Below are 9,509 nucleotides of genomic sequence, written 5' to 3'. Positions count from 1 at the left end.
GGAGAAGGGAGAGAGAGAGAGAATACCCCACCTTCCTGCTGAAGCTGTCCTGCTTTGTAGAAAAGAATTAAGCAATCATAGGATCATAGAAAAGTAAAGCTAGAAGGGATCTCAGGAGGACATTTAGTACACACACCCCTGCTGAAGGCAGAATCATTCCCGACTAAACCATCATAGACATGCGTTTGTCTAAGCTATTTTTAAAACCTTTGGGAATAAGCCTCAATCATAATTACCAGACATAAGGCCTAAAACATCAAGAAACTCCTTTTTAACTTGTCATAGGTAAAGCAAGGTGACGAGAGCCCTGGCAATGCCCTGCCGCTGCAAGGACAGGAGGTAGTTTGCTAAAATAGGCTCAAGAGATCCACCAAAGAGGACCAAGCCCACTCCCATGGCTACAAAAAATGCAAAAATCACACAGTCCCTGCCAACCTAACCATGGGATAAAATTCCTTCCTGATCCCAGTTGTGATCCTGGGAGGATAAAAGCATCACTACAGTATGAAATACATAGGAAAGGATGTTTCAGTAATAGTGGGCCACATAAATTCCCATCCGATGTCATACTGTGTTCTTCAGAGTGCAATTCACCACTGAAATCTGAAAGTTTCTGGCTATGTCCTTTAACTTAGAAACTTGGGAAAGTACATTGGACAAACATGAAGCAATTTCCATTCCTCCAAAGGGAAGAACTTAAGTCATTCCCCAGAAGTTTGGGGAGATCAGCATGCTATTTTCTGTACAGAAGAAGTGCAGTTATTTTACTTACTGGGCTGGCACAAAAAGGGAAAACTTAAGGTATAATCTGAAGCACATTGAATCAATAGAACCAGCGAAATCAGTAGATTCCTACTGACTTCAGCACGCTTTGAATCCATCCCTCTAATGATCACCACTACATTTGAGTTTGAGACTCCTTTAAGGCCCCACGCGACAAGACATAGAAATAGATTTACATAGCTTAAAATGTGTCAGGTGTTTAAATGCCAGACTGAATCAGATCCTACTAGAGGGAACATGGATATGAATCCCATGCTAAAATCTTCTCAGCCTGAGATAACAAGTTTTCTCAGACCTTATCAAATTGAGTGGGCCTGTTTCTATCTTCAGTATACTTTAAGGGTAAATGTATTGAAAACATTTAACTATAAAGGTCAGCAGCTTTATATTAACAGTTTGCTGGAAACTAATCTAGTGGCTGTTGTCGAAACACCACTTTTCAAGCATAGCCTTTCACTTAAGGGATTTCTTAATATATTATCTTTGCCTTTTAAAATATAAAAAGAGATCTAGGCAACAGATGATATCAGAGTTATTATTATTGTCCTTTTGGCCCTTCAAATCATCTCTATCAATCTTGTGCCTATTTTCTATGGTCACTGCATTTAATCCTATAGCTGAAATTTTCATTATTTATGGTATCCAACAGAACTTTGCAATTTCACGCTGTAAGCATTTTAAAATGATTTTATATTGTAAATGTCACTTCATTCACATGAAAAGAGTCACATAAATTAGACAGTCTAGTTCTTTTGTAAAACATTCACCTCTAGAGATAATGACTCATCTTCTGGTATATGATGCTGATATTTTTCAAAACTTTTTAATTTTGGAAGAAAAAAAATACAGAACGGCTAATCTATATATGATGCAGAAAAAAGGACACGTCAAGAAACAGCGTACTCAGAGCACAGAGAGATGAATGTTACTTATAATTATTTCTATTGTTAACTACAAAAGACCACAACTGGGAACAGAACTGTGTTTTGAAGGGCACTGCATAACCATCTGGCAAAAAATAACCCAGGCCAGAAGACCTACAAACTACACAGACAAGGCCAAAAAAGGTTAGAAAAGGTCACATCATCAACCCATTTTACAGCTAGGGAATGATGATGCAGAAAGATTAAGTGATCTGCTGGCACAGGAAGTCTATGAGATCAGATTTCCTGTATCCCTATTTCATTGCTTTAAGCCATAAAAAAGTTACCCTGGAGATTTCCTTCAATCCTATGATTCTGTGATTTAGTAAGGATTGTCATCTTGCCATTGAGCCAAGTGTTGTGAGAGGTTTTTTGTCCTTTTAGTACACACATCACCTACATGTTAAATTCACTACATGTGGGATAAATGAAACTGCGTATGGCCATTATAGTGAAGGACTGATTTGGGGGGGGAAAGATGGTAATTGAGTAGGCACGTGCATCCTGCAGAACAGGTTGGTAATAATACTTAGGTTTTGTTTGGGCTGATCAAAGTGATTAGCTGCACAGCCATAATTTCATAGATTTCATAGACATTTGGGCTAGAAGGGACCCCGAAGGATCATTGAATCCAGTCCCCCTGCCCCAGGAGTAGGAAGTCAGCAGGGATCATAGGATCCCACCAAGATAAACATCCAAATGCGTCTTGAAGGTGTTCAAAGTAGGTGCTTGAACCACCTCCAGTGGCAGTCTATTCCAAACCTTGGGGGCTCAGACTGTAAAGAAGTTCTTCCTTATGTCCAGCCGGAAACGGTCGCGACGGAGTTTGTGACCATTCAATCTTGTCATCCCTTGGGGCGCTCTGGTGAACAAATGCTCCCCCAGGTCCTCATAAGCACCCCTGATAAACTTATAGGTGGCCATCAGATCACCCCTGAGCCTGCGCTTTTCCAGGCTAAAGAGCCCCATGGCTCTCAGCCTGTCGTCATAAGGTCTGTTTTCCTGACCTCTGATCATGCGCATGGCTCTTCTCTGCACTCTCTCAAGCTTCTCCATATCCTTTCTGAATTGTGGAGCCCAAAACTGGATGCAGTACTCCAGCTGTGGCCTCACCAAGGCTGAGTACAAGGGGAGAATGACGTCCCAGGATTTGCTTGAGAAGCATCTATGGGTGCAAGCCAGCTTTTGCTTGCTTTACTAGCCGCAGCATCACATTGAAGGCTCATGTTCATCTTGTGGTCAATCCTGACCCCCAAGTCCCTCTCATCTGTAGTGCTAGTCAGCGTAGCACTGCCGAGCCTATAAGGATGCTGCAGGGTTTTCCTCCCAAGGTGGAGAACCTTGCATTTTTCAGTGTTAAACACCATCAGGTTCTCGTCCGCCTAATTGCTGAGCCTGTCAAGATCTGCCCGATGGACTGAATGCTACCTGAGAGCAGGATACCAGTTAGGCCTGTGCGAGTCAGAGACAGTCAGTTGCACAAGCACCCATGTCATGAGTTTTGCCTGTCAGCAGCTAGAGGTGCAGGGCACCAGAACCCAGAAGTCCCTGCGCCAATCTCTGTGACAGCTGGCAGGTGTTGTGGCCACAGCAGGGGCTAGCAGGCCTGCAGCCTTCACCCCGCTGCGCCTTAACACACAGTGTCACCCATGTCATCAGTTTTGCTTGTCCGCAGCTTGAGGTGCAGTTCTCCCCAAACCCCTCCACTGATCTTCTTGAAACTTGGCAGACTTTGTGGCCTCAGCCGAGGCCACCACCTCTGCAGTTTTCACCCTCCTGTTATGTAACACATAGACATGACATGAGTTTTGCCTTCAAGAATTTGGGGCGCAGTTCTCCATGAACTCCTGCACTGATCTGTGTGAAACTTGGCAGGCTTCATGCTCTCAGCAGGGACTACAATCCCTGCAAATCTTATCCTAATCAGACTAAAAACAAAGTTAAAGATATTTTATTGTTTCCCCATTATACCCCATGGCTGGATCTCCAAAGCAGCTCTGAAGCGCTTCAGAAAGCCTAACGAAGACAGAGCTTCGACCCAGACATGCTGCTTTGGATGCCAAAGTGTCTGAAGCTTCTCCGGATCTGAAGCTCTGACCGAAGCCTCGCGCAGCCCTAATACCAGTCATCACTAAAATATGATGAGCAAATCTCACTTGTGGAAAAATGCAGGAGCTAGGACACAGCCTTGTTTGGTGCCATTCATAATTGGAAATATATCACAACTGGCCGATGCTCTGGCCATTATCACAGAAGAAATGAATGGCAGAAATAAACCTGTACAAACGATTGCAGAGTCCCCCAGAGATTTCATCGTCAAAATCTTTCAGTGCATCAACATACACCAAATAAAGATTATGGTTTTGCTTCCAACTCTTTTCCTGGAAATAATAGGCTATAGAAGTTGAGCATTCAGGAATTCATTGTGAGAATTAAGGCTTCACTACAATGACTTTTAAATCTGTGTAGTATCACCCATACAAAGTTTCTTCCTTCAATTGTGAATTAACGTTTGCTTTGTAACCCATGCATCTACACAGGTGGGCAATATTCATATCTTTGAAAGTTTCTGGCATGAACTTTCTTTTCTTACAGAAAAAGCCATATGAGCTTCCTTGGGCTACAACAAAGTGTCCCTTAGTGTTACAACAAAGTATTTTTCCTTGTAACAACTTCTCGATTGCAATGGTGGTCTTTTATAGGATTGGGGTACTGCAAAAATATTCTTAATTGAGAATATTAATTGCAGATGCAAAGTATTAATTGCTTCTTAAGATCTCAGAAGGGCATTTGAGAAGTAACTGCAGCTTCGCCCTCATTAATCAGGTATTTCTTTGCCATCCTAGATGCATATAGGAATTCCTATATAGGAACCTGGGTGCATGCAGGGCCAGACTGAGCATGTGGGTTATCAGAATGCAGCTGGTTTTGCTATAGTCTACTGCTGTAGTCTACTCCACCACTTTTTTTCCCCCACTTATCCTCCTGACAACTAATTGAACTGCCTACTCCATCTGATTTGCCAATCCCATTTTCTGTCCAAACTCTGCTTGGGCTAGGTCTGGCTGTGGTATCTCTTTTTGTCAGACATAAAAATCATTGCTGGAGGTCAATATAAAGAAGTGCATTGCATAAAGCAGCTGTTCCCCAGCACTTTCCTTTCCTTAGTAGGCCACAGTTTCCTTGTGCCCACAGCTGAGCTGCCAAACTGTTCTTGCAGTAGAGCTTTAGGCAAATATATAGTAGGGAAGCTGTTATCACAATTTTTCCCCACTATTCCTGATTTCCAAGATTTTTCCCTCACTCTCCTCAAGGCATAGAAGACAGGTGACAGACCCAAATATATTTTTTTTATTTTCATTACATCTTTATGTATGTACTCATATGCATGTCTATCTTTTCTGGTATCACTGTTTCTCAGCATGTTATGACCATTAATAGTACCCCTGTGAGGTAAGAGTGTATTATCCCCATTAACAGTTGGAGAGCCTGGATATAGAAAAAGTAAATCCTAAATCATTTCGGATAAAACACTAAAAATGTAGCAGGGCTGAGAACTACACCTACATTTTCCAAAGCTGAGGAAATGCAGGCTAGGGGAAGCTAAAATGAGTGACAAGGTATCCCAGAGATCTGTTCTGGGTCTGAGAGGGTTCAATATTTTCATTAATCACTTGCAGAAAGAAAATGAATGTTCATTTAGTACTCAAGAACAGTCCTAAAATCCAAAAAAAAAAATGTTGTTAGAAAAAGGAGGGCGTTCAATTTTTGCTTATATCTATAGGGGACAGAACAAGAAGTAACGACCTTAAACTGTAACAAGGGAGATATAGGGTAGATATTAAGAAGCACTTTCTAACTAGAAGTGTGGTTAAGCACTGGAACAGATTACCTAGAGAGGTTGTGGAATCTCCATCATTTAGACATTGTTAAGTGCAGATTGGATAAACATTTGTCTGGGATGGTTTAGACAGGGATGACCTTGTGCACAGTGCGAGACTAGACTCTCCTCTGGCCACATTTTTCTTTAAATTTATTTCTATGAATTATCTGTTGTAGACTGTTGCTAAATCGCTAATATATTGTGAAATTAATGTGATCATGTTTAAGCTAAACTATGTCAAGTCAATGTTGGACTATGTATCACTATCCTGCAGAGATTTCTCGTGTAGCAATAACAGTGGATACAACCCATGGGACGTTGTGGACACCATCACTGTCCCCGTCAGACCCAGTTACGGGGGAGCCCCAGAGCTCCTGTCTCATACTGCAGCTTTTCAGGGTGCCACGCTCAGCAGGGGACAGCAGCACCAGTGGCAGGCAGTGGGGACTTTTCCTGTACTTGCTTATTGGTACCGCCTACAAATTGTTCCCCTTTGCCAGGAGGAAGTGCTGGAAGGAGGAACCTGAACCCCACTGACACTGCTGTCTCCTGCTGAGCCAGGCACAGAAGCTGTTCCTGGCCTGCTTCAGCCAGGGGCTGCAGGGAGCAGCTGTGTAGCGAGTCCAGCTCACCAGGGACAGTGACAGTGGCATGTGGGTTCCTTCCACCACCTGCTCCCAGCCAGCAGAGAAAATGGAGGGGAGAGGAAGAAGCAGGTGCTGAAAGAAGGAACCTGTGCCTTCCCAATGCTGTCTTCAGCTGGGCCTGGCAGCCTGCACAGCCACTCTCTGCAGCCCCAGGGTGAAGTGTGGCAGGAGCAGCTCTGGGATTTTCCCTGCCTCCCAGTCAGCACCAGACAGTGTCAGAGGAGGGCAGGTCCCCACTTTGTGTGCCTGCTTCCTGCTTGGCTCCCTGGTGTCCCCTGCCAGCCCAGGGACTCCAGCTGCACCTCACCTCCCACTGCCCTCTGGTCTGAGGGGCTGTGTGCTGCACCCCCAGTTTGGAAATCCTTGATCTACCCGTGGATATAACAATGTAAAATGGCATCTTTATTATAGCGATATCATTCTCAGTAGTATATTTATCATCTCTGCATTGATGGCACTGTGTTTTCTCTCATACCATGTGCCCCCAGATAAGACGCACTGTTTTTTTGAAGGCCGAATTTAGAAATGAAGATTTTTCCGGTTGTGACCTAGACCTAGCTTCTTCATGGAGAGGCAATGCTGCAAGATGGCTTCCAGCTTCTTTCTAGGGCAGCAAACAGAAGAGAGAGAGTTCAATAATGGCCCTTTTACAGTTGCTTCACCTCTTCTGCCTCTCCCTCTGCCAACTTGCAGCAGTGCCTCCATACTTCTATTCTAGTGAAGAAAAATCAGCTTTCCCCACTAAAGACACACACCCAAATTTTGGAGGGCTGATTTTTGGAAAAATAGGCACATATAGTATTCAAGTAAATATGGTATTCTTAAACATAGTGGCTGATCTAGTTGGGGATATCATCTTGTGAAATACGCCTCTTCAAAATGTTGTATGCATCAGTTAATACTCTGCATAATATAATTAAAGCCACCTAAATGGGGCGTTGTTAACCTGGACAATCAATTCGGTTGGACAGCTTCTGAGCAAGAATGTTTTTCTGTCTGTTAAATTGAATGTGTTCCTTTGCTTTAATGGAACAATAGTAATTGCTCAAACCATATTGTTGAGATATTTTTTCAGCCTTAATTGCCATGTCATCTACAATTAGGGATGTTAATATGGCTGTTAAATGTCACAACTAGCTTGCAGCTTTTGCTCACTTCTTGGCGCACATTGTTGGCCTTCAGAAATGTCCTGCTCTGTATTTTGTTTTATGTTTTGATATGTTTTAAAATATGTTCTGTGGCGACTTAATCAATTTTATGCTATAATAAAGCACACATAAAACATAACCAAGTTTGTCTTGAATGAACTGAGCTGCAGTGGTCAAGCATGGGAAAATTTGTACAGACTTCATTTAGATAAGAAGCGGGGTTAATTGGGGGAGAAATACAACAAGTCTGGTGGCATCTATAATAAGTAGCTTGCTCTAGACCTGGAAGTCAGAAATAAATCTAAAGCCTACAGTTCCAGTCTTACTAGAGACATATGCATTCACTCACACACAGACTATTCACGAGTAGCAAATACCTCATACTGGCAGAGATATATTTCATAATCGCACACATTTTCCCATTGTGGTAAATCCTTTTTTTCCCCTGCAGTAGAATGATCAATTGAAGCTCTAGACTTATAATCTAACACCAGAGCACAGCCCCAGTAAACTACAGTAGGTAAGGACATTACCTACAACATCTATTCAAAGCCTGCCTACAGTTGTCAGTGCCTTAAGTTTGGCTTATGTGCAATTTTAAAAATGTGAGCTGGAACCAAGGTTTGAAAGACAAAAATCAATATTTCTGTGGCAGTGGTGCTTGTGATGTGACCCCAATTTAATGGTCTTTAGGAAATTCTTAATAATCCAAAAAGGGTCAGGGGTGGATTTAAAGCATTAACAAGCTCTCAGAAAAACTCCCAAGGAACAAAACCTAAAATGAGAGTTAGCTAAAAACAGCACTGGTGCTAGCAAAAGTAACATTTAAGCATGTCATTGGTGCAAAGCATCAGACAATAGCCTTATAAAACTTGCCTTGAAAGTGATCTTTGCATTAAAAAAAAAATCTAATTATTTTCTAATTGTTTGGTAGGTATACTTTATAATGAATTTTTGTACTTCAATGCTTTGTGATATAGCCTTCTTATCTTCCCAGGGTGCCACACTTGAGCTATGACAGCCATGAAGGAGCTAGGAGTGACTGATGTGCTGAGTGGCTATTGATTAATTAGCATGTGTTTGACTTAGCTGCTCAGGTTAGACTTTGAAGCTCATATTCAAAGATCTTGCCTCACGAAAAAAACAAAACGGAAAATGTTTATCGCTTAGTTTCTTTGCAAGTCCTCTGTTGACTGTATTATTCATCAAAAATATAATCCTAAATAGAATTACCAAAGAGGGCTTTTTTTTTTTTGTCTCTTGCATGGAATGAAGTGGTCAGTTACGGTAGATATTCTTAATCCGTCAATTCATCAGTTAGAAAGCACAGCAAGAGAGCTTCTGTCTCTCATGTAGCAGGTGACTGACAAACACAAGCACTTACGGACAGGATCTGAAAACTCTTTACTTTGTGCCACTCCAGCTAGAAAGACTTCATGCAGGGCATATACAACACAATGCTCACAGGTTAACTGCCTAAATGACAAGGGGTTGGGAAATGTATAGGCCTCTAGATGTGGATTTACAGTTTGTTCTCCCTAAAGACATCGGGCCCAATAACAGAATAAAGCTCCTTGTAAGGTGCCATAGTGCAGATAGAGTTAGAAAGCTTAGAGATATATAAGAAACACACAAGAACCCCATGGGCCGACATACATATCTGCACAGAACCAGCAAGTACCCTAAATACACCAAGGAAGCTGTAATTATACAGCCAAGCCCTCCACTACCACCAAATTTGCACTGAGAAGAATACCTGCAATTGTCACCTCACAATTCTCAAAAGGGTTTTCACACAACAAGAACAGTCCTCCAGAGAGATAGACCATCCTTTCAAAAGATCTACCCAGATACCAGGTGAAGAACTACTGCAGTACAAAAGGAAAATCCCCACAAACTGCACACCATTAATTATGACATACCATCCTTCCCTGGAACCTGTATGAAAAATCCTCAAACACTTGCAACCCATACTAGAAGAAGACCCAACTTTTAAAGAGATCTTTCCAGAACCACTCATCTTAGCCTTTAAACAAGCATCGAATCTTGCCAGCCTCATCATCAGAAGCAAACTTCCTATGGCCCAAAGCACACTGAATGGAGCCAGACCACGCCATGACAAGAA

This window comes from Gavialis gangeticus, unplaced genomic scaffold (genome assembly GCF_001723915.1).
Source record: "Gavialis gangeticus isolate Ggan-Ray unplaced genomic scaffold, GavGan_comp1, whole genome shotgun sequence".
In the NCBI taxonomy this organism is placed as follows: Eukaryota; Metazoa; Chordata; order Crocodylia; family Gavialidae; genus Gavialis; species Gavialis gangeticus.
The sequence above is the reverse complement of the archived record's forward strand: the minus strand, read 5'-3'. Positions refer to the sequence as shown.